The 27717-nt window shown below is 36.7% G+C and overlaps 1 protein-coding gene across 3 annotated transcripts in view; it reads right to left on the reverse strand.

Moving 5' to 3' along the window:
- spen (spen family transcriptional repressor) overlaps positions 1-27717 on the reverse strand; it is an 85307-nt gene that overhangs the window by 41596 nt on the left and 15994 nt on the right. The gene's annotated exons all lie outside the window — the stretch shown is intronic.

The following is a 27717-nucleotide window of genomic DNA, read 5'->3' on the forward strand; positions in this document are numbered from 1 at the left end:
AATGTGAAGTCATTCTCAGAAGGAACTGAGCCACTTGTATACAGTTCTTTAAAGTAGTTCTTGAATGTCTCATTTATTTCCTCTGTTGAAGATACTACTCCACGTTTAGCACACCTAATCGCTGGTTTAGACCTTTTAGCTTCCTGTTGTTTGAGCATTAGTGCCAGAAGATGGCTCGGTCTGCTGCCTTCTGCTTAATACTTATATTTGGTTATATGGATCAACTATTCTGCCCTGCTTCTTAATAAGTCACTTAATTCTGCTTGTTTTGTTTTGAGCTCATTTTCTTTTATTATGGTGTATCTCCTTTTGAGATCATTCTCCAAAACCTTACATTGTTCTTCTAGGGTGGAAATCTTTTGAAGCCGGCTTTTATGCAGATAGGAACTGAACCATATGGCGTTATTTCTTAAAAACCCTTGATGGAGGCCAAAACCACTGTCACACCTGAGACTCTATTTTTATTTAAATTTATAAATTCCGTCAGTTTTGTTAGAAATTTAGAAGGGTGGAGTTAAAGCTCCACCTAGTAACCTTATTTTTGATTTTGCCATAATTAAAAGTAGATATAACTGGATTGTGATCAGATAAAAAAAAGTATCTCTTTTTAGGGGGAGATACTTTTTATAGGCACTGCATGTGCCTAAGACTTCTGCACTTTACCAATAACCATTATAACATAAACACCATCAGCTATGCAATCCAAAAAGCTTAGTAAATAGGTACGATAGCAACATTTCAGAAGCACACAGGAGGCAGGCATGTGAACAGGCAGGGAATGAAGGCATATGTGTAGGCGGATGGGATTAAATCATGATAAATTGATATCATGGTCAGCAGACTTTGTGGACCAAAGGGCCTGTTTCTGTGCTGTACTGTTCTGTGTTCTGTGATCAATGTGGTACAAAACTTTCACTGTCTTACCACTCCTGTCTGAACTCTTGAACAATCAATACAGTGATCCAGCCCAGTGAAGTAAATAATTTCCACTACATGACTTCTTATATTAAAAAGAGTATCCATACTTCACATATGCATAATAAAAAAACTGAAAGATTAAATAGAACCATAAAAATATTGATTGGTCTTCAAGCAAAAATTTCTTTGATCTATACTTTTTAAATAAAGTTTTTAGTTGCTTTATGCATAGCTCTGCAACACAAGTTTTATTTCTAAAAAGATGCTATGATTAATTTCCAAGAGGTCACCAAGTTAATAGACTCAAAATTCCACAATTCTAGAAAGAGAATGCTGACCAAGTTGATCCTGCAAACATCAACCAATGATCAAACAGACCAAAGAACAACTAGTTCTTGCATTTTTTCAGAAGGGGGGTAGCATAGAGAATGTGACAACAGGGTGGAAACCAAATAAGACTAAATATGCAAGTGGTCAATCAGCTGAGAGGGCAACAAATGTTCGTTAAAGTTGAGTTCAGAAGAATAATAAATTAAAGGAGCTGAATTGAGATCTGAGGAAAGGGGGAAATAAAAACCCATTGGAACTGTCAGTCACAGAACAATGCAGGTGTTAGCAACTGGAAATACCAAATAGGTCTGGCAGAGTCAGCAGAAGGAAAACTGAGTTAATGTCAGAGTTTTCAGCTTTTCAGCAGAATGGGCTGGTTCTGACACAAATTATGCCAAAAGCTCCATTACCCACCATGCCAATGTTTCTTTACATCATGCAAGTTACTACCCAAATTATATTTGAAGGATGTTCAATAAACTTAATAACCATCCATATCCAACATGATCTACAACACTGCATTCCGGTATTCAATGTTCAATCCACAATTCCCTGCAGGAAGCTTTCCACCTGAATAATACCGTGGGAGAACATGGTTGGTCTGTCAGAGGTATCTCTAAAACAAACATAAATAAAGTCCTCAAAATAAACCAGAATTATGCCATGCATCACTTCATACTCTAGGAATTTTTCAAATACACACACATCAAATATTAGCATGTACCTAACAATGTGATACTAGGAACACTGGAAACACAAGGTCTTGAAAAGATACATTAAAGGAAAAGTTAGATGAATACACAAGCAAAGATGGGGAAAAATATAAAGCAACTAGGCAAAATGCCTTGGAATGCCGTGCATCTGATATCCTCTACAGTACACTACTTATTTCTGGCACTGTTTATTTGAGAAAATTCACAGCAATTATAATTTCTACTTTCAAGGAAAAAACTGTTAGACATGTAAGGTAAATAAACCTCCTCTATGTCAAGAACAGCTTTAGACATCTAAATATAGATGTAAATATACAATATAAAATGTAAATGTAGATGTAGATTAAATATAGCATTGCTCAACTAGCACTAAATTTTGGCATTGGAGCTAGATGGTGCACAAAGGTAAGAGAGCAGTACAAATTATACTTACGCCTGAGATACTGTATTCAACTACTAAAATAAAAACACTTTACAATTACAACAAAATACAGGAGTAATTTACAGAAGCATTGTCAATTACCAACTGGGTCTTAACCACAGAAGATATAACAGCAGAGGATCAACGGCTTAGTCAAAGAGATTTCAACAAAGTATAAAGGGTGAAGAGAGATGTTTAGGAAGGAGAAACCCCAATATTTGGCTAACAGAGCAGTAATGTGGATTATCAGTAACAGAATGACTAGTATCAGAGAAACACAAGATATCAATAATAGGAAGACTGGAAGGAGTGAGGATATGGAGAACCCTAAAACAAAGACATGAACAATAAAACTGAGGCACTGTTGAACTTGGAGCAAGGGTTATTCAGTAAATAGAAATATGATAGGTGAATGATGCAAGTTAAAGCAGGCACTGCTAAGAAAATTCGTGAGCCTGTTTATTTAGTGAAATGGAATACAGTAAACTCTTGTTTATACTTTCGCAGTCTTCAAGAACCTGGCAAAAATTTCTAAGAATATTAATCAGGGAATTTTGTTTCAAGTGATAAACAAAAGAGTGAAAAAAATTACTTATTTATAAGAAAGGACAGTATATTTGTGTTTGATTAGTAGCAACATCATCTGTGATGATACGGCACTTTATTGGGTAGCAAGTAGTCATTCATTAGATTCATTTTTGCCATATTTTACATTAGTTCTGCCTAGCCTTAAATATAGAGTTGCAGTGTAAAACATGGTAATTTAAAAGGGTAAAGGGATGAAATATAGTTCAGCAATTTATTTAAAGGTTTACGGATAGGACAGTAGTTGTGTGATACATCATAATTTTTTGATTAATTCTGAACTGTTGCCACCTGCCCCCTCCTCATTCACATACCCCACAAAGTATACTGTAATCAGGCAACAGTGACAACAATAAGGATGTCAACATAGTTGATATTAGCTTGGTGGAAGTAAGCAGTCTTGTTGAGTTACAGATACACAGCCAAATGTTCATCTCGAGAAAAATACCATACCAATGTTATTCTGTATAAACACTGATTCATCTTCAGAGAGATGCTATGGGGAGCAACAAAATCAGTGAATGGGAGCTTTTCAAGATAGTAACAACTAAGACACTATCTATATTTTTTCCTTAAAATAGTCTAACTGATCAAACATCAATAGTTCTCAAATTTGTTTCAAAAATATTTATCTCCTGTTTTTGCCCTAATCCAAAAGCTGAGTCTTGTTCAGGCACAACTACAAGGCTAGGAAATTGCAGTCAAAATATACTTAAAAGCCTATCCTCTCCAAGTCAAGATACAACGTGAAGCTTATAAGATTATTTAAAACACAATTTAATAGAGAAAAAATTGCAATTATTGAATTGTTTCTAAAATTAAATTGAAAATATACACATTAAATGATTAATATTTGTTTCACGATTATTTGTTTATATCTTCCAGAATGTACAGAAAGCTAATCTATTTAGTGTTTTATGCACAATTAAATGCAGGTAGTCCCGAGTTATGAACATCCGACTTACGGATTTAAATGCGTTTGCATTTCCCCCTCCCCCCACTACTTTCAAATCTCTTACTATCTTTCCTTTCAGTTAGTCCTGACGAAGGGTCTCAGCCCGAAACGTTGACAGCGCTTCTCCCTATAGATGCTGCCTGGCCTGCTGTGTTCCACCAGCATTTTGTGTGTGTTGTTGTTTGAATTTCCAGCATCTGCAGATTTCCTCGTGTTAACTCAACCTGCAAGTTAACTTTTAGGGAATCTTGCACGAGGACTCCCAAGTCTCTTTGCACCCCTGATTTTTTTTTCACCAATTAAAATAGTCTAAGCCTTTATTCCTCTATCACATTCATGCATTTCCCTACATTATGTTCCATCTGTCCTTCTTTGCCCATTCCCCTAATCTAAGCCCTTCTGCTGACTCCCTGCTTCCTCAACACCACACACCCCTGCACCTATCTGCATATCAACTGCAAGCATAGCCACAAAGTGGTCGATTCTGCCATCCAAATCATTAACATATAACAGAAAAGAACGGGTTTCAACACTGACACCTGCAGAACACCACAATTTGCCGGCATCCAACCAACCCCTATATTCCCACCCTTTGTCTTTTATTTTTCCTGTAACACCATGGGCTTTTATCCTCCAACCTGATGGCATGCTGGGTAGCCTCCAACCTGATGGCATGAAGATTGATTTCTCTAACTTCTGTTAATGCCCCTCCCAATCCCTTATTTATCTGTTTATTTATTATTTTCCCCCTTTCTCTCTTTTTCTTCTCTCTATCCCTCTCACAATCATTCCTTGCCTGCTCTCCATCTTCCTCCGGTGTTTTCCCTTTCTTTCTCCCTAGGCCTCCCATCCCATGATCCTCCCCCTTCTCCAGCTCTGTATCCCTTTTACCAATCAACTTTCTAGCTCTTAACTTCATCCCTCCCCCTCCTTCTTCTCCTATCATTTCGGATCTTCCCCTCCCACTTTCAAATCTCTTACTATCTCTTCTTTCAGTTAGTCCTGACGAAGGGTCTTGGCCCGAAACGTCGACTGTACTTCTTCCTATAGATGCTGCCTGGCCTGATGCGTTCCACCAGCATTTTCTGTGTGTTGCTTGAATTTCCAGCATCTGCAGATTTCCTTGTGTTTGGGCTTTTATCTTGTTAAGCAACCTCATGTGCAGCACCTTGTCAAAGGCTTTCTGAAAGTCCAAGTAAACAGTATCCACTGACTCTCCATTGTCTATCTTGTTTGTTATTTCCTCAAAGAATTCCAACAGATTTGACAGACAATATTTCCCCTTAAGGAAATCATGTACGTAGTCTTTGGTCATCTTATCATGTGTCTCCAAATATCCTGAAACCTCATCCTTAATAATGAACTCTTGAATCTTGCCAACCACTGTAGTCAAACTAACCAGCCTACAACTTTCTTTTTCTTCTTCCTCCTTCCCTTCTTAAAGAATGGAGTGACATTTGCAATTGTCCAGTCCTCCAGAACCATGCCAGAAATCTAGTGATTCTTGAAAGATCATTACTAATGGCTTCACAATCTTTTCAGCTAGCACTTTCAGAATCCTGGAGTGCAGTCCATCGGGTCTAGGTGACTTATCTACCTTCAGACCTTCTAGTTTACTAAATACCTCCTTATAGTAATAGCAACTAAACGCACTACTGCCCCGACACTCTCAATTTCTCTGGCATACTGTTAATGCCTTCCACAGTGAAGACCGACACAGAATAATTATTAGGTTCTTCTGCCATTGCTTGGTCCGCAATTACTACCTCTCCAGTGTCATTTTTCAGTGGTTCAATATTCACTCTCACCTCTCTTTTACTCTTTATAAATCTGAAAGCGTTTGGTATTATTATTAGCTAGCTTTCAGTGGACTACAAGTGCAAAAGACTTGTGCTGCACCAACAGTCTGGCAAAATGCCAGCTTTTGCTGATTTTCTAGCTCTTGGGCTGAGAAATCTCTTAATTGAACCTGTGCCAGGCTAACCTTGGCAGAAATACATTGGGGCCCACTGAAATGAAAAGGGAGAAATTTGCTTCAGAACGAAAGGTAAATTGAACTTATTAATTAAATTAAATGATTTTAATTGTTTCAAGTAATGTCTGTAATTGTTAATTTCCATATTTTATTTTTAAATAACTCTAATACTTTGAATTATTATGGTTATTTGGCAATCAGAATCATTATATCATCACTTGTAATGGAAGAGTCTCTGCACTGAACCAAGATTCTACAGCAGCGAGTTGTGTTCCAAGTCACAAGGGGGAAAAGAGCGCAACACCACAGATCATGAAGCTGTGCAAAATGTGCTCTGAAATTTTTATACTTTAAAAAAATAAACAGAATATACTGTTTTGATGGAACAAAGGTCATTTACCTGAAATATCTGCAGCTGCTCTCTGACCTACTGATCACTCCAGCATTTTCTGCTTTAAGTTCAGGAGCCAAATAGCCAGTGTTTTGTTTATGTGCACAGTGTACAGAAAGCATTAGCACTGACTGGACATTAGCAATTTCTTTAATTTACAAATGAAATTACTGAAAGTGCATTGTTTAGCACCTTTAGCAACAGCTTGTTCAGGCAATACACACAAAATGCTGATGGAACACAGCAGGTCAGTATAGGGAGAAGCGCTGTTGACGTTTAGGGCCGAGACCCTTCATCAGGTCTAAGGGTCTCGGCCCTAAACGTCGACAGCGCTTCTCCCTATAGATGCTGCCTGACCTGCTGTGTTCCACCAGGTGGGGGGGGGGTGGGGGGGTGGTGTGTGTGTGTGTGTGTGTGTGTGTGTGTGTGTGTGTGTGTGTGTGTGTGTGTGTGTGTGTGTGTGTGTGTGTGTGTGTGTGTGTGTGTGTGTGTGTGTGTGTGTGTGTGTGTGTGTGTGTGTGTGTGTGTGTGTGTGTGTTGCTTGAATTTCCAGCATCTGCAGATTTCCTCGTGTTTGCTTGTTCAGGCAGTTTCCATTCCGTGTGTACAATAATTCATACAGTCCAAAATAAAACAGAAAATCATTAAACTGCAGAATTTTCACAAAGATGGCAGCTCAATTATATAATGCTGTACATACGGAATTACTGCCATTTCCTTCTGCCTTTATGTTGCTTTTTCAATCTATCCATTCTTTTTTGAATAGCATTAACATTTTGATTCCTTTTTCATTTAAATTGATACTGAGTCACTAAAGACAGCAGGTTGTGTTGATGGTCTGTGAGTTAAACGGGACTTCTCTAAACTCAGCCGAATAATCGTGCTTGTCCTCAATGACACAGTCTTACTGTGCCTGCTGCCCTTTTGTTCAATGGCCATATCTATCCTGTCCCTCAAAATAACCTGCTCAATCTCACTACCCACTCTCCTCTCCGTACTGCTCATTCACATCAACCTACCGAACATCTACGGTTCTTAGCAATCTCTGATATAGGTGAGAATTTCTTCACGATTCACTTTTCTTTTCATTTACTTTGCATTCAAAATTCAGATTTTTTTAAACTGTCAGAAGAGAATGAAGAGATAATTTACCCCTCTCCTTTTGTATCTCTCTCTCGTTATCTGTCTCTTATTCTGTATCACATGATGGAATTTAAAATTTTGTCATGGATGTAAACCAATCTTACTAACAGTCAACAAAATACAGGTAAAACAGTTAACTGACTGAAGTAAAATACATACATTGTTCTTCCTTTCCTTTATTTTTCAGCTCTTTCCAACTCTGAACAATTTACTTAATCTTTTAACAATGCTCACTTTTTAACATGGTCTGGATGCTTTACATTAGCAGTGCTTCTGGAATTTATCCATTAGCTTAGTTTTCAAATAATTTTAGAATGCATCTGCAAAAATGGTAGAAACTAAAACGAATTCCATCTGTACAGCTGAGAATCCTCCAGACACACCGCACATCCAGGACAATGCAATTTTAATTCTAAATCAGCTCTGGGACAGGTTATTAGCTCCAAATCTGAGAGAGAAATCTTCAAGCGGTATTTATATGCAAAGAATACATTTCATGTTATGATAAAAGTGATTTTTTGTTAGCAACAAGTATTTCAAATTCTTGGGGGGAAAGAAATGATAGCTGAAAAAAAGGTGTGGGGGGGGGGGTAATCTTAACTGACAAACTCTCAGTCCAACTGCCAAAAATGAACAGTTAAAATTATAAAGTTCAGAATCAGAATCAGGTTTATTATCATTGCCATATATGACATGCAACTCGTTTTGCAGCAGTAGTACAATGTAAGGATGTAAATTTACTCTAAAATGCTAAATAAATAAATAGTGCAAAAAAGGAAATAATGAGGAAGTGTTCATGACGGTTCAGAAATCTGATGATGGAGGGGAAGAAGCTTTCTCTGAATTGCTAAGTGTACAGACTCTGTCTATAATAGGTATGGACTTAGAATTTAAAATATTTTTAGAATTGTAAAAATAGGAATTCAAATGGTACATACAAATTGTGCCATTAGATACATGCACATAAATATAGATATTAAACAAATATGACAAAATGGCATGATTTACACACATTGGATGTAAAGTCACTTCATGCAGCAACAAAGCATTTTGCTTTTTTCAATGAAAAACAAAGAAAGAAGAAATAGCAGGTTGATATAAATATATATTACATTGCAGTAACCATTTTACTGGGGTGATATTTTAAGTTTTATTTCTTATACTAGTGAACACAGTTTTAAAATGTAATAGCAGATTTTTCACTTTTATCCCAATCTAGATTGCTCTTCCAGTTTATTGTGGGAAAAAGGATAATCCTAATCCTCCAAAAGTTCATTATTAAATTGGAGGTCTGCAAATGGAAAATGGAGGAAAGGCAATTTGCTCTGTTACATAAAAAGTTTTTAAAAACTACAGAAGCCAAGGCAGACAAAGAGAAAAGAAAATGAAAGGTAAATTTTGTAATTTAGGAAAATAAAGTGAAAAGTAATAAATCTTGGGGGGCTCATTCACCAATTTTGATCAATGAACTTTAGCATTATGCTTCCAATCATGTGAAACCTATGTTAATTTGGTATCAGGAAACATTTGGTAGAAGGTTAGCACAATTCCTCCACAAGCTATAATGACAAATAATTTCTGTGATGTTTAATTCATGGCATCAAAATAACTCCAATGGGTGGAGAGAGCAAGAATAAATAGGATCTCGGACAGCATTGTGAAGATTATTTTGGATACAAGCAGATCATCTATCATGGCAAGTCAATTTTATTTGTAAATGCACTATAGTGGGTCAAAAATACTGTAGCATACATGAAGTACTCCTAAACAAAGTTCCTTCAGAAATTTGTGACCTAAAGAACAAAAGCTGAATGAAGAAAAGATCCAGAAAGTCACTAATGATCGCGCTTCTACATTGTCAAGACCATATCTTGTTCAAGCCCCCAAAAGCCCATCCTGACAGCCAAAAATGGAGGAAAGCACAAGGATAGAGGATGTTCACTGGAAAAAGAGTACTATGAGGAAATTCTCAAACACAATTCTTTCCTTCACTCAAGTCGACACGTGACCTTCACCACAAATTATACTGTTCAGGCCCACGGCCACTCAAGGCCAAAATCAACAAAGCTATAAACAATGAAACAGAAGCTTTGAAGTTTTGAAACGTGGTGGAGTAACTTCAGGGATAAAAATTGATTTTCATGTCAAAGGACAACAGAAATGCCATAACTTTGACCATCTGCAAGATAAAGAGGAAAATCTGATCAAGGTAACTACATCTCCCTGCCACCTACAATAGCAAAATCATCATATGGCTCTCCCTTCCAGTGACTATAGCACTGCCTCCTGATTTTTCAGATTGGATTTCTGACAATCAAGATTCATGACAGACATCAACTTCATTGTAAGACAACAGGAAGAGAAATGCAGAACATGGTGTAAAATGATGCATATGGTCTTTTTAAACCCAGAAAATCCTTCAACTCCATCAACTAAGGGACCATGATATACTACTCTCAAATTGGACTCCCTACAGAAATTTGTCAGCTACGCGATAGCAATCCACTGTCTAAAACAACATGCCCACAACGGTCCCACACCAAGTACAGACTGATGTCAAGCAAAGACATATCATTGCCCTAACACTTTTCACTATCTTCCTCACTGCAGTACTGAACCTTGTATGTAACAAGCTTCCTGTTGGAGAGAAACTAATCTATAGGATAAATGGAGAACTGTTTTATCTACATTGACTTCACTCCAGTACAAAAGTCATTCCAACCTCAAAGCTAGACTACACATATGCATACCTGCAAGGCACAATTGCATGCCAAGCTCCAAATCATTGTTAATTTCTTCACTAAAGCACATAACTTACCCTAAACTATGCTGTTAAGCAAAATATTTGTTATCAACTGTAGGATAAATGAGTCAGGCCAACATCCTCAGTTATCAACTGTAGGATAAATGAGTCAGGCCAACATCCTCAGTTTCACAATGCTAATCACAATCAATTGGCTCTGAAGGGCAGGGCACATTAACTGCATGCCTGATGCCAGGTTCCTGAGACTAGCACAACATTCCAAGCTCCACCTTGGCAAGATTACCAAATGGAAAGATGAAACTATTTCTTCGATAAAATCTGACAACCCCCACCAACTAAAAATAATTCCTGGACCTAACTGCCACAAACAGAGGAACATTTTGGGTGAATTCCATCAATGACAAGCAGGGAACCACCTCCCATCTTAAGAGCCTCATCTATTCCATCTGTGGCAGAGCCTACGGGTCCAACATTACCAAGCACAGATCCCCCAGAAATTACAGAACTGAAGTGGAATCAGGGAAACTTCTTAGTAGACAAGACGACAAAATGCTACTCATTGCAATAGCACAACAGTAATAACTCTATTTTCCCCAAGCAGTTATCCATGAGGAGCTAATAAAAGGAAGCTGAATAATAAAAATGCAGTCTAATTTGTGGAATAAAACAGGAACATATCCATGGAAATGCACACACACTTTACATCATTTGATTCCACCAAAAGCTATACAAATTACAGTACACAACATTTTTGCTTAATAATACTCAATTCAATAAGTTCAAAATAGCCTATAATGTTTTCCTAAAGGATAATATGCATAGTTGTTAGAAATCTCACATAAAGACAGTTAATCGCTATAGTCATTCCCAGACAGCACAGCCACTTTTCTCCAATTCTGCTCCACTTCATTGGGGCGGCAGCAACGTCTACAAGTTAACTGACAGGCTTTTTACAGTCACTGCTGAGAACATGAACCCTTTCCCCCCAGGCTAACCGCAGACTCCTGCCAGTCACATGTGTCCTCCCCTCTATCCTTCCCCCCCCCCACCCACACCACAAGGACTCCATTAGAGGAAGTGAAGCTCATATTACAAATCCAACATGGCCAGCAGCCAATCCAAACTGGATATTTCCAGTTCAAACTAGCCGAGAAGCCAAAAAAGCAGTCTTGCTATATTCAGATGCAAGCTTTTCAACTCATGCCACATAGAGTATTTTGCCAAAATAAGCCACCTTTCAATGTCATTCAGTTAAACATTATTTTTTATTCAATTAACAGCATCCAACTTTCACTTGTATACACTGCAATATATATATATATATACACACAAAAAGCTGAATTTGCCAGAGCATCGCTCTTCGTACTGTGATAAAGGCTAATTGTTACACAATAATTCATTGTTTCCTTTTGCCTGTAAAGTCACTAAGTTAATCCTCAATTAAAAAAAAAGCTTTGTGAATCTTTTCTTTTAAAAAAGACTTTCGGTTCAATCTTAGCATATAAATGCATATATAGAAAAAATAAACTATGTTTTATTTCTTTGCAACAAATAGCCTTTAGTTTTCTACACTAGTCACTTTTATATGATCTATCTGAGCTTTATAGTAACTGGATCTCCAGGCACTTAAATACATTCCCTCTGAGGCAATATGGGTTCTTGATTATGTATTACATATTTAGTTATGTAATAAAACTAATACAGAATCAAGTATATTCTATCAAATTCGACAAAGCTCACAAAATACACCGGTTGAGTTCAACAGGTGAATTCAGATGGAAAAAGTTGCTGGCCATATGAGCTAACAGCCCATACAGCCTTGAGCCTTAGCCAACTAATCAGCATCTTAATATCTGTGGCTCTCAAAAATAGTTGTCTTTACTGAAGCCATTTTCTAATAATAAAATATTCTTGGAATAGAACAGATGAAAGTGTAAAAATGAAAACATGAGTGGACCATTCAGCCCTTTAGCTAGCTTTGCTATCCAATAAGATACTGGTTGGCTCCCTAATATTTCCTTAATATCTAAGAATCTTAGATTCATTCAATGCCACCCACAGTGGAAAGAGTTTTATGCTTGTAATGTGTCTCTTAAGTACTTTGTATAAAAACAAATAAATGTACATCACTTGCACAGGTTTGCTATTATAAACAGTGATTCTGTGGAGGCTGGGAGGAGGGAAGCCTCAGACAAATTTATAAAATTACAACAGCCAAAGTAGCTGATATTTGTTTTCCCAGGCTTGCAATGTCCAATACTAGAGGGCATATATTTAAGGAGAGAAAGTTCAAAGGAAATGTGTGGGGCTAGTGTTTTTTCTTTATGCAGATAATGGCAGATACTAGGGCAGTGAAGGCAGATTTGATTGTGGCATTTTAAGCGCTTTCAGGAAGGCACATGAATAAGATGGGAAGAAGGGATATGGACCACGTGCATGAAAAAGTGATTAATATTAAGTATCATTAGTTTAATTAGCTCGGCACAACATGGGCCAAACAGCCTGGTCCTGTGCGTATTACTCTACATTCTAAAATCACAATATCAAAATCAGTTGTTTTGCAATTCAGAGAAGAAATTTACTTTGATAATATGCTAAATTGCCACATTTCAGTTTCATTAAATGTAGTTTAAGCTTACAAACCAACTTACATATGCACATTTAATAAGGAAATGTCAAAGGTAAAGATGGAAGAGAAAAGAACTAAATAAGAAGAGTTAATCAGCAAAAGTTCCCTGAAAATGGCATTACAATTGGACAGGGTGCAGAAGGCTTTGGCACCCTAGCTTTCATCAGTCAGCACGGAGTGTAGGAGCTGGGATGTTACGATGCAGCTATACAGGATATTGTTGAATCTGCCCCTAGAGTATCGTGTACATTTTTGGTTACTTTATAATAGGAAATATGTAATCAAGTAGAAAAATTGCAAAGAAGACTTACAACAATGTTGCCAAGACTGGTCAAACTGAGTTATAGGGAGAGGTTAGGTAGACTAGGACTCTATACATTGGAGTGTAGGAGTCTGGGGGGTAATTGGGGTGTATAAAATTATGAGTGACATAGGTAGGGTGCACTTTTTTTTCAGCAGGGAAAGGGAATCAAAAACTAAAGAGCATAAGTTTAAGGTGAGATTTAAAATGGACCTTAGGGCAACTTCTTCACACAGCAGATGGTGCCGAAATGCAATGAGCTACCAGAGGAAGCATCTGAGGCAGATACAACAACATTTAAAAGACACTTGAACAAGCACATGAATAGGAAAGGTTTAAATAGACATGGGCCAAAATGCGGCCAAATACGACCAACTAAGATAGGCATCTTAGTTGCTGGACATGCTGGATTGCAGAGACTGTTTCCATGCTATAATAGATTATTAGTTAAGATTTTAATTCTAATAAAAGCACAACATATCTAATATGATTTCACTTACTAATACCAAATTTGTACTTTTTTTTCCATCCTCATATTTGTTTGTTCTACAAATGCAAGCTTAGTTCCTTGTTAAAAGGTACTGAAGAAGTTCTGCATTTGGTTCAAATGCTTTCTGACAGATGAGATATTAAACTGAGGCCCCACCTACCTGTTGAGGTAGGTGCAACAATTCAAAAAAAGAATTCTTTAGATGTTCTCCCCAATATATCCTTCAACCAACACCACCAAAACAGGTAAACTTGTCTTCTGTTATTGGTGTTGGGGGTTCCTGTTGTGTCCAAACTGAGCCTAAAAGAATGAGATAGGGACAGCCAAACTTTAGAATAAAAATTTTAGATCTGGCTTTATATGGCAACTTAAGAACATGAATTTGCAATTTAGAACTAAAGCCTGTTCTCTCATTTAATGAGATCACAGTTGACCTGTTCTAATTCCCTTAACCCTGCTCATTCCAAAATGAAAGTTAAAATCACCAGCCTTATATTTGCCTTATCTTTGCATTTTTACATAAGGCCTATTATCTTACAATTATTTCCTTGTTAAAACTACAATAAACAAGCTAAACTCCCATTTAAAAAAATGTAGCTAACAAATACACATTTTAGTAAGCAGTTTTTCACAGGAATACTAACCATGGAAAGGCCACAGAAAATAAACACATTATTGTTTACACAGCATTTACAATGGCTATGTAATTCAAATTCTGGAAAATAACTCCAGAAGTATGTTGCCTTTGCTATGAAACCATTTTCTGTAACACCTTGCTAATTATAAAATCTGATTTATAAGCCCACTCATCTAATAAATAAAAATACACATCAGGTGAAGACTTACTGAACCATCTGGGACTTTCAAAATTTCCTGCAGTCAAAATATACATACTACTTTCTCCTACTAGTTACAAAGAAACAAATTCAGATGTTTGATTTTCTAGGCATAATAAGTTGATCCAAATTGTGTGTATCTGCTACACTAAGTAGCACTGCAGCTTTCATGCACATCACTATACTTCCATTTCTAACAACCATCTAATAACAGTTGATAGAACCACATTTGCACATAAACATTTGGTACATATACAGAAGGCAAGCAGCTGAATAAAGTCACTATAATAAAACTAATTGCACTGATTTATCGCTTTAAAACATCAGTGTTTATTCAGTCACATTACTTCAAGGAAATATTGATAAGGCCTCAGACAAAGTCAGGAATCAAAAGGTTGAGTGTGGTATAACTAATGTTCTGAGCTGCATATATTTTAATGCAAGAAATACTGTAGGAAAGTCAGATGAGCTCAGGGTACGGATCAACACATGGAATTATGATGCTGTAGACTTAGTTGCAGGAGGTGCAGACTGGCAACTCAGTAGGGTTTCATTGTTTGAAACACGCCAGAGTGGGAGAGATTAAAGGGGGAGGGTTGGCATTACTATTAAGGGAAAATGTCACAGCAGTAATCAGTCAGGACAGACTGAAGAACTTGTTGAGTGAGGCTTTATGGGTGGAACTGAGGAATAAGAAAGGTATGACCACATTAATGGAGTTATATTACAGACCACCCAACAGTCTGCAGGATTTAGAAAAACAAATTTGTAGAGAGATCGTGGACTGCAGCAAGAAACATAATGCTGTTATAGTAGGTGATTTCACTTTCCACGTATTGACTGGGGCTCCCATACTGTAAAAAGACTAGATGGGATAGAGTTTGTCAAATGTGTTGAGGAAAGTTTCCTTCCTCAGTACACAGAAGTCCCAACGAGAGTGTGCACAATACCTGATCTGCTATTAGGGAATGAGACAGGGCAGGTGACAGAAGTTTGTATAGCAGAACACTTTGCATCTAGTGATCATAATACTATTAGTTTCAATGTCAATATAGAAAAATATAGACGTGGTCCACGGGTTGCGATTCTAAATTGGAGAGAGGTCAGTTTTGATGGCATTAGAAAGGATCTAGCAAGTGTGGATCAGGACAGGCTGTTTTCTGGCAAATGTGTACTTGGTAAGCAGGAGGCCTTCAAAAGTGAAATTTTGAGAGTACAAAGCTTGTATGTGTCTGTCAGAATAAAAGGTAAAGATAACAGGTTTAGGAACTTTGGTTTTCAAGAGATATTGAGGCCCTGGTTAAGAAAAAAAAAGAGATGCATAGCAGATACAGGCAGGTAGGAAAAAATGGAATATAAGAAATGCAAGAGAACGCTTAAGAAATAAATCATGAGGGCTAAGAGAAGGCATGAGGTTGCCCTAGCAGACAAGATAAAGGAGAATCCTAAGGGATTCTACAGATATGTTAAGAGCAAAAGGACTGGAAAGGGGAAAAAATTGGTCCTCTGGAAGATAAGAACGGTAATCTATGCATGGAGCCTAAAGAAATTTGGGGGGGGGGGGGGGTTCTTAAATGGATTTTTTGCATCCTGTATTTACTCAAGAGATGGATACAGAGTCTACAGTAGTGAGGTAAATTAGGGTGGACAAATCCCTAGAGCCTGACAAGGTGCTCTGTGGGAGGTAAGTGCAGAAATTACAGAGGCCCTAACAGAGATATTTAAAACATCCTCAGTGACAGGTGAGGTACCAGAGAATGGGAGGATAGCTGATGTTGTTCCGCTGTTTAAAAAAAAATCTTAAAAAATAAACCAGGAAATTATGAGTCGGTGAGCCTGATATCAGTTGTGCAAAAGTTATTGGAAAGCATTCTAAGAGACCAGATATATGGGTATTTGGATAGACAGGGACTGATTAGGGATAGTCCACATGGCTTTGGGAGAGGTCGGTCATGTCTAACCAATCTTATATAGTTTTTCGAGAAAGTTACCAGGAATGTTGATGAAGGTTAGGCTGTGGATGTTGTTTACAGGGGCTTTAGCAGATATTTGACAAGGTCCCGCATGAGAGGTTGGTCAGAAATATTTAATCGCTTGATGTTTTAGATGAGATAGTTAAATTGGATTAGACATCGGCTTTGTGGGAGATACCTGAGAGTGGTAGAAGATGGTTGCCTCTCTGACTGGAGGCCTGTGACTAATAGAGTGCCACAGAGATCATTGCTAGGTCCACTGTTGTTTGTCATCTATATCAATGATCTAGATAATAATGTGATTAACATGACAGTAGTTTCAGGTGACATGAGGGGTCAGATTGGGGGTGTAGTGGACAGCAAAGAAGATTATCAGCATGCAGGGGCATCTGGACCAACTGGAAAACTGGCAGATGGAATTTAATGCAGAGAAGTGCAATATGTTGCACTTCAGCAGGACCAACCAGTGTAGGTCTTATACAGTGAACGGTAGGACACCAAGGAGTACGGTGGAACAAATGGATCTAGGAATATAGATCCACTGTGTCATAATAAAGCTTTTGGCACATTGGCATTCATAAATCAAAGTATTGAGTACAGGAGATGGGATGTTATGTTGAAGTTGTATAAGACATTGGTGAGGCCTAATTTGGAGTATTGCGTGCAGTTTTGGTCACCTATCTACAGTAAACATGTAAGAAAGATTGAAACTGTGCAGAGAAAATTTACGAGGATGTTGCCAGGACTGGAAGATCTGAGTAACAATACAAGGAAATATTGAATAGGTTATGGCTTTATTCCTCGGAACATAGAAGGGAGATTTGATAAAGCTATACAAAATTATGAGGGGTATACATAGGGTAAATGCAAGCAGACTTTTTGCTGAGGTTGAGTGAGACTACAACTAGAGGTCATGGGTTAACAGTGAAAGGTGAAAAGTTTAATGGCCACAAGGGGAAACTTCACTCAGAGAGGATCGTGAGAGTGTGGAATGAGCTGTCAGTGCAAATAGTGCATGCAAACTCGATTTCAATATTTAAGAGAAGTTTGGATAGGTACATGGATAGTAGTGGTATGGATGGCTATGGACCGGATGCAAATCGATGGGACTAGGCAGCTTAAATGGTTTGGCATGGACTAGCTGGGCGAAGGGCCTGTTTCTGTGCTGTACTTTCTATGACTATAATTATATAAAATAGAGCCATGAAAGTAGTTTCAAGAAAGGAGAGATTGACAAATCAAGTAAACACAGATGCAATTTCTTGCTGTAGGCAAATTTCTGGAATCCATATATGGGGATAAAAGTGAATGTGTTTAGGAATACAAAAGCTTATCAAGATCAGGCAGCGTGGATTTCAAAAAGTCATGTTACTTTTAACAAATTCAAATCATGTTTAAAGTTGTTCCTAGCAAGATAAATAGAAGGTGATACCTAACAAAATCATACATTTTTAGAAAGCATCTAGTAAGATTTCTTACAAGGGATTCATTAGTGAAATTCAAAACAATGGATAAAAATAAAGTAATTCACCCAAAAAACCTTCCAAGGACAGAAAGCAAAAGGTTTTTGGATTTTAGAAGTATCAATTAGAATTAGAGATGGATTAGAATATAATACCAAAGATGCTAGTGACAAAACAATTGCAGCACAGGGAGACAAATAAATTAGTGAAAGCAAAGTGATAAACACAATTTGATGTGAAGTAACATATTTTAGGCAAGAATTAGTAATGGAAATGCAGACTCATAGTAGAAAGTAAATAGTAGAATGAAAAGATAAATTTCCAAGTTCAAACTCTTCCATGAAAAGTAGATAAAGTCACATAATTAGTCAATTTTATTTTGATACTTAAAGAATGTAAACAGATGAGTTTCCACATTATTGATAAATTTGGAAAAAGGCAATGAATAGGTCACAGTTAAAAATCACTGAATCTTCAGGTAATCAATTACAGGAGAGACCAAAGCCATTGAGACTTCATAAAATTACTGCCGATGATGCAGATCTGAAAGTACAGTGCATTAACTTCTTTTTCTCCTTTCATAAATGCTGTCTGGTCTGCTGAGTGTTTTCCTATCTTCTGTTGATAATGAAGCTATTCAACAGGATGAAGCTGTTGTCTAAAATACACTTATGGGCAGAGGTAATTTAAGATACTGGAACAACTTCCATTGAAGGAAATAATGCTAAAGTAATTTAATACAGAGATTTTGATATAATATTTTTGCTAGATAGCTCAATGTTGTGACACTAATTTTCATTGTATAATATTCACTCCATAGAGACGTTGCGATACAATTGCAGTTTCCTGAAAGAGCAAGAACATACAGAAAGTGTAACACCTAAAGCTACTTTAATTCAAGATATGAACTAATGGAAGTACTATAATGATTAATTTAAACAATGATAACCAATGAATTTAATTTAAAATCTTTATATAACATAAGCAAGTTTCTGTTATCTGTCTCTCCATAAGCTTCTTCAATTCAACAGAACAACAGCTAGGAATCTTTTATAAATGCTGTTCGCCACATACATGAGTCAATGATGACTCAGAATGTAAGCAAAAGGCAATTTTTTTCAGAATGCATAAATTAAAATGAACCAACATAAAATATTAATAAGGTGAATACTGGCCACTGAATATGGTCAGTAACTTTGCAGATGGCATCAAAATCTGTGAAGTTTGTTCTTTATGTACTTGCCATACAATTGTAATGATCATTGCTCTAAAATAGTGTCTTGGGTGTTAGCAGAATACACACATTGGAGAAAGCAATACTGGGATTGGCTGAAAGGAAGTCCTTAGTTCATGATGTCACAAAGAGGGTGAGGATCTTTAAATGGTCTTTCCTTTCTGTAGTTTCCCATCATTCTGAGTTTTGTTAACCTTTCAGTGTCATGGATTAGTAAATAAACTGTTGCCTACTTCTGCTCCTCCCATGCACCCAACCCTGAATATTACCAACTTCAGATTCAATCAGCAATATTCTTTTCAATGTTATTACCAGTCCCACTTTTTACTTTTATCAGATCCAAGCAATTTCCAGTTTTGCAATTTAAAGCATAGATCCCACAAAAAGTTGCTTGTTACACCTTTGTTTCTATTTACATCTCCTTTTGCTATGTGACATCTCTATGGCAGTTATCCAAGTGATTTTTATTGCTTGTACCTCAACTATAAGACCCAGAGCATTTCTGTCTTACTGTAAATGTTATTTTGACCCATACAAACCACAAGTAATCAGTTATACTGTCACTATGTCTTAATATTTCCATAAATAATGTAATCTGACCACATTCTAATCACAATGCCATGCTATAATAGCAAACTACTTCACAGTACAAAATTAACATAGTTTTCCCCTCATGTTACATACAGATGAGAATATCTGATGAATAAGAAAGCAGTAAGCCAGCTAAATTGATTAGGCATTCTTAAGAATTCAAAAGTAGTTTTCATACGTCTACATATAAATTATTTTAATAGAAGTCAAATGCTTTGATGCTAAACCCATGATGCTGTTAGCTTATTTAAAATATGCCTTTACTAATATTTTTACCACTATGTCACAAGATAAGGTCTATAGAACCAACCAATATCCCAGTAATTTTGAATGTTTGCACACTAGTATAGACACAGCTCTAACCAGATATACTGTTCCACTACAAGCCACATCAGAGGCACCAACCTAACAATACAGAAAATGTTCTAGGTAATGGGAATGGGGCTGCCACATCCACAAAAGACTCAACAAACCCAACTGGAATAACCACAGCCAAGTCATTTTACTTTCAACTAAAGATGTGGAAAGCGTCTTTTACAAGAGTTAATAACCAATAACCCACTCACCAATTCTACCAATTGGCTCCAAACTTCATGAGGTAGGTTCCAGAGAGATTGAAACAATGACTGCCCTTGATGCCAAAGCAATTTTTGACCAAAAGTGGCACTAAGAAGCCATAGTCAAAGTTATGAGAATCAAGGAGTAAACTACCCAATAAATGACGTCTACATTAATGTACATAATTAATATTTTAGCCAAACCAAAAAAATAAATTTGTTTTGTTTAATGTTGTATGATCTCAGTGCCAGGACATCATTTCAGAGTAGTGTCCTCAGCCCCTATCTTCTTGAACTGCTTCATTGATGACATTTCCTCTATCACAAGGTTAGAAATGTAAATGTTTTCAGACAACTCCAAAATATTCAATTTTCACAGCTTGTCTAATACTGAAGCACTCTGTGTCTGCAGGCAACCAGTTTTGGACGTCATTCAGGCAAGGGTTGATGTGGCAAGTCACCAAGCACATCAGGCACTGACCACTGCCAAAAGCAGTAGCAAGTCAAAGAACCAACAATGTTTACTGAATCTCCTGCTGTCAATATCCTTGTGGCTTAGAGGGAGTAAAAACACCACTCAAGCTAGAAGAGCAGATTGGCTGGGGACCCCCTCTAACTCACCTTCTGCCTTCGAAACGAAGAATAGCCTAATTCTGTTACTATGTCTTATGGTCTTACTTACAGGAAGAAGGTGGGATAATGGGATAGAGAGGGATATTAAATCAGCACAGATGGAATGATGCAGCAGACCCAAAAGGTCTAATTCTGCTTCTGTGTCTTATGGTCTATAAGGTACATAAGGAATCAAATAGAATACTATTAACATGTTTAGATAACTACAACTCTTGAAAAGCTTGATACTACTCAAGTTAAGGCATCTATACGTGTAGTTCCCTCAACTTATTACAACAATTCTGAATTACCTCCTTTTCAGGTTTCCTTCCAGCACTTCAACAATTCCTTAGATATTTCTAACCATGAATGCTAGACTGTTTATTGTATCATGAAGAGCATCATATTCAGGTCCAATATCTATCTCCTAGGTCACTATCTGCATACACTTGCCACAGAGACAATAAATATATAATGACACCAAAAACTAGCTAAATAATGATATACTTAAAAAAAATCAAATTTTCTCTTCTAATTTTGGATACCTTATTGGTGCATCATGTTAACTACCTAGGAAAGGAGTAGCCAGAAAATGCATTGTTCTGAACTACTTCATGAAAAATATACATTTTACTGAATCAAAACTGGTAAACCAATCCAGTTCCTAAATATTTTAACTGTTCACTCGTTAAAAATGGAGATTAAATCCATGTCATTAAAGAGCTCAAATCTATTTACTACTTCTATTTCTGTTCTACCTACAATTGAGACCTAGAGCTTCCAGCTGTGTGCCACATTAATTATCTAATCCAGCTTAACCTGTCTTCAGCCCCTTGTATTTTAGCAAAGCTCAATACAAACTCAAGGAATATCCCTCATTTTCTGAAAGGTACATTAAGGCATTTTGGAATAGACAGTGCTTTCAGCAATTTCAGGTAGCCAGCAATTCCAATCTTTGTAGAACCCTAGCATTCTTAAGTGATTTTTCAACCATCTCTTTTTTGCTGGTAATTTCTTAATCATCATCTCCTTATTTATATCTCCTGCTACATTCTGCTATTTATTATACTGGTACTGATGCAAACCCAGATTGCATTCCTGAAATCAGTGATATAAAAGGTGTCGTTACAGCATCAAATAGAGAGAGATGCAGTATGTCCCATGATCCTGTATAAGGAACCTGGCATGAACTTCTACCCTTGTAGCTGTGCATTTCTGTGCTGGAATCCTTGCACAAATCACATCACTGACTTATACAGAACCTGCCTATGAGGGCTAGTGTTGAGCAAACTAAGGTGGCCAATGTGGTCACTCAGCACTGAGACATGGGGCTCAGAATTGCTCTCTGGCCAGCAGCTACAACCATTGCTTTGTAATTGACAGCACCTACTCCATGTGCTGGCTCTCTCATCTTTTCAACTTGATGGAAAACACTATCACCCCCCTCTGGGCTCGGATGATCAGTGGAGGAAAACAAAAGTGAAAGCCAGATGACAGCTTCAATCACATTCAACTGGTGGCAATGAGGGAAACTGTATGAAACAGGAAGTCTGTAAACACAGAAAAAGTGCTGCCAGTGCCCAGCAATGGTCTGTATTCACAGTGCCAGTCAAAGTGCAGCCCTGAGCCTAAATATCTCAGTGCTTGACAGCTGCATTACTTACCATGCCCACCCAAAAGCAGACCTCATTGGCAGTTTCCTCACAATGACAATTTCATTGTTAGATATGCACCAAGGGAGGGCAAGGGTTCACACCAGATTCCCATCATAGTAAGATACAGTCTAAGTAAATGCTTTTTTTGTGTGTAAATAAAGTAACAGTGAGTGTTCGCACTGGAAGACCAAGAACTCTATAATGACAATGCTCTAAAGGTTCTCAGTGGGTACTAGCATAATGCCTTTATTACTTACCTTCACTTTCAATCATCTCATCACTCTGCCTCCACCCTATCATAGATATTCCCTTATTTCTTCCTTCTGCTGCCAACATTTTTCAACTTAAAATATATTTCACCACTAACTTTTCCCAACTTCAATGAAAGGCTAGTGACTTGAGACATTTAACTCTGTTTCTCTCTCCATGCCTGCTGCCCAACCTACTAAGTATTGTGTTCCATTTATGAACTATTAAGCATAAATCATGTATTTAACGTACCACAAATGGTCTTAGATTAGTTCATTTTTAATAGGAACGATATTCCCACTACATTATATATGCAATATAATTAATAGAACATAGAACAGTACAGCACAGTATGAGCTCTTCAGCCCACATGTTGGGCTTAACTATATAAACCTGCTCAATGAACAATTTTATCCTTCCCTCCCACACAGCCAATAACCCTCCATTTTTCTTTCGTCCATGTGCCTCCCTAAGAGTCCCTATTGTATCCGCCTCTACTACCACCCCAACAATGTGTTCAAGGCACTTACAACTCTTGTGTTTAAAATCAAACTACCTCTGACATCCCCTCACCTTAAACAGATGCCGTATGGCATTGGTCATTGCCCCCCTGGGAAAAAGGTACTGGCTGTTTCCTATATCTCTCATAACCTTATACACCTCCATCTATGCCTCTTATCATCTTGGTGACCAAAACTGAACCCATTCCCTGTTAAGTGAACAGGAGCAAGAAAAAAGCCAATATCAAGTAAACTAAAAAGAATTTTATCCGTTTTATATGACTAGATATTTACATTGACTCTGCAACTTCACAAATAAATGGGTGGCATGGTAGCATAGTGGTTAGAATAACACTATTACAGCACAACGAAAGACATGGATCTGATTCCATCACTAACTGTAAGAAATTTGCATGACTTCCCCATGACCGTGTGGGTCTCCTTCAGGTGCTCTGGTTTCCCCCTACATATCAAAAAACATACAGGTTATGAGAATAATTGGTTACATGGATATAATTGGGCAGCAAGGGATTAGTGAACCAGAAGGGCCTGTTACTGTGCTGTATCTCTAAGTAAAATGACTGAACTGTACAATTCTAGTAAGTAATTCCACAGTTAAATCTGAAAACCATACAGTTCAATGAACTTTCTTAAAATTCAGTATTGCAGATGCATTTGGACTGTGTAAAGTATCTCCATAAAGCATTTCATCATGGTTATAACTGGGGCTATTAACCTTTCTGTTCCCACAGATGCTGCCTGATCTACTAACCATTTCTAGAAATGTGTTCTAGGATATGCAGCATTTTGCTCCTTGACTAATATCTCTTCCTTTGGCTCAGCATTCACAAGACTTTTCTCTCCAGTAGGCATGTATTAAGTCAAAACTTAACAAACTCTCACATAAATTGTTTTTAAATGCAATGTCATTTGGATTCGCAAAAATAATTTAAATGACTCTTTACACTGCAAAGCCAAAATCAAAACACATCCAAACGTGTGTAATGTCACATTTTAACGTATTCTTTATTTGGTTAATACTGGAGATTCAATGCTATTTTTTCTGCCATGAATTCCCTACTCTGCATTTTGAGGATTAGCCAGAATAGCAGCAATTAACTAAACCATTTCCATTGCTCATATACACATGAATTAAGAGCAATAAGGTACAGAATGCAATCTATAATGGAAAACAGCTAGAGCACTTGTTTGAAAATTCACATGTTTACTTGACAATAAAATGATGTTGAGCCACAAATTTAACTAATATCATAAATATGTAATGGTTATATTACATTAGCAATAGATGTCAACTGTTATTTTATTATTCCAAATTCCAATTCTTAGTTGATAAAGGATTTCTTGGATATTTTCAGTGCAAAGGTTCAGCAGCTAAAACAATAACATTTATGTAAGACTAGTTTTTCCCATTTGGGATGGTTAGGAGGAATGACAGCAAGGGCTTCAGGTTGGTGTGGTGGTGGCTAATGTTAAAGACTTTGAATCCTGAACCTATGGTGAACTTGCTTAGGAAAGGAGTTGATTAAACAGCTATCTAATAAATATGACACAGCACAGCCAAATATAACCCTAGGACTAGTGGCAGCTGTCAATGTCCTTTCCAACAAAATCCATATGTTGTGTTATGCATCACAGCTCTTTCTAAGAGCTCAGATTATCTGGTAGAAATGTGCAAATGTGTGATATTTATACAATAAAAGAACATGATTTAGTTTCATATTTCAATTTCAAGAGAATCAGTGCCCTTAACTTTTACCTATCTTATAGCTCTGTAAAGGAACAACAAACTGATTTCAACACCACCACAAAATTCTCATTTTCTCAGAGCAAACTGTATTTACACACAATGTACTTACAGACCTATAGAAAGCAACAAAATATATACTCAGTATATTATCATAAGGAAGTATTTCCTAAAAGCACTTGAAAAGCTATGACAGATAGTACAATGGATGAGTCTTTAAACATACATCTACTTATAACCAAAGGTTATTCAGAAATTTACTCAGAAGGAATCAATTTGCCCAAGTTAACATATCTTACACACAGTTGCTGTCCTTCCCTAGACTTAAAAGGGCATACACTTCTGAAGATGCTATATCTCATCATTGTTCCAAATTCAGGAATTAACAGAAGCCGCACAATTTATAAAATTCCATTTGGAAAAAAGGTGTCAAGAGGAATGCAAACAGATAATGCTCTGCAATACTCAAATGGGAAAACTGAATCAGAAACTCAACAGTAACATGCCAAATGAAAATAAGATGATAATAACTTAGATTTTGTGGTTATTAATGGCATCACAACTACCTGTATAATACATTTTAACAATTCGATGCAACATTTCACACATGCACAGTTTAATAAAAATCCCGAACTTGCTGCCAGTAGTGCAGTGCTCTTTTGTAACTGCAGTTTTCAGTCTGCTCCAACACTATCAAGAATTGCCTGAACTGACTTAAATTTAGGCTTTCTGCAAACCAGCCTCACTTCAACATCTCAAACTCAGTTCCATGATATTACAATCAATTCTGACTAAACAATTATAATTACAGCAAATTTCTACATGCATTGCAATTTCCCTATATGACAAATATCTTAAAATATATGAGATTTTAAAATGTTTCTAAAGTTTGGGTTATTTCATTTTGTCTTTAATTCTTATTCATATGTGACAATCTTTTGTTCAGCACTTCACTAAAATGACCCACAGACCGCCTCCCAATATTCTGACTCCAAAATTCTTTAAGTGAAATGAGCTGTTCTGTCAGCCCAACCATATCAAAGCTGCTGGACACAGAGAATTTACATGGATTTTTCATTTGACAGCGGCAAATATTAGAAAAGGAGTGCTCACCGTACAAGTCTCTAGATATTTTATTTATTCACACTGATGGGTTCTGGATCACTGGAAATTTTACTGAATTATGTGGCCAAAAAAAATCTTAAAAAGCAATTTTGCACAGATTTCAAAAGCTTAGGTCATTCTTGAATATTCTTGGTAGAAGTTATAGACACTGGATAAAAGTCCAAAGGTAGGTATATTTCATATTCTACAAGTCCAAAGCATACTAGAATAATAACTAAGGTAGCACACCTGAGGTTAAGGTACAAGTAGCAGAATTCACAGTAAGCTAGCAATTGAACAGAAAACTTACGAGTTAAAAAAATTATTGAGTTTGGTGAAATTGGAAAAATTATGTGTCAAAGTAAATGGTATTGGAGTCACCACTGTTAATGCACTTTCATAATAACTTGGAAATACAATTTAATAATCACAATACTAATCAACATCAATGCTGATTACTGGAAAGTAACTTGTAAAACTGCAGTGTAAATAGTAAATGAATTTTTAAATGGGTAAACAAGATTTGTACAATTTGGCATGAGGAACATAAAGGCTACACATTTATTGTAATCAAAGCAATGTAAAAAATAAATTTAAAGAGTACAAAAGTGACATTAAACTTGCGTTTGATCTTGGATAGATCTCACTTGAAGTACTGTATATACTTCTGAATTATCAATGGCATTATATAAATGCAACAAGAATAATACTTGAAACAAAAGTGGAACTATTTTCTCTTTAATAAACATTTCAGAAGTGACTAAATGGGGTCTTAAAATGTATGAAGGGATTTACTGGAGCAGATGTAAACTATATACCTCTGCATGAGAAATATCTAAAATTAAGAAACGTAACTAAATAGCCAATACTAGATCCAAGCTAAGAAAATAGAAAAGCAGGCTAAACATCCAAGGATGAGAAAGCAGTATATGCTAAAACAACTAGGCAAGTAAGCCTGGGGTTGGCTTATGTATAATGTACAAATCAGCATTGATCATTTTAAAAACATAAACACATTGGAAAGATTACATTGGGGTATGCAACCTATTCTACCAATCTTAATTGCCTGTTAACTCTACTGTCACTGCATCAACCCCTAGATTTAATTTATTCTTGTAGAAATATTTGAGTTATGATATAATAGCTATGCAAATTAAACCATGCAGTACCAACAATGCAAGTCACAAATCTTTGATATGCTTAAGGTATGACAGGTCTTTCTAAATGAGCTTGTTAACTAACGATTCCTGTATGCCAATGTTTCAAGCTGAGAGCCCATGCACCACACCATTTTACCATTTCAAGCAGCAGAATACAACTGGTATAATATTTTAAATAATCTGAATAGTAATCATAGTAAAATGAAAGGTAGGAAATGTAATCTTTCACTATGTACTCATAGGATCGGATGTATCCATGATGCCACATAGTTAGCAGGGATCAGGCGAAATGTTAAAACCTAACAAAAATGCAGTATACAAGTTATACTTTCTCACTAGAATTTTTATTAAAAACTGACATGATATCTTGATCATTCTGCTCCAAATACTTCTCAAAAAACAG

This window comes from Hemitrygon akajei, chromosome 29, assembly GCF_048418815.1.
Source record: "Hemitrygon akajei chromosome 29, sHemAka1.3, whole genome shotgun sequence".
Taxonomy (NCBI): Eukaryota; Metazoa; Chordata; class Chondrichthyes; order Myliobatiformes; family Dasyatidae; genus Hemitrygon; species Hemitrygon akajei.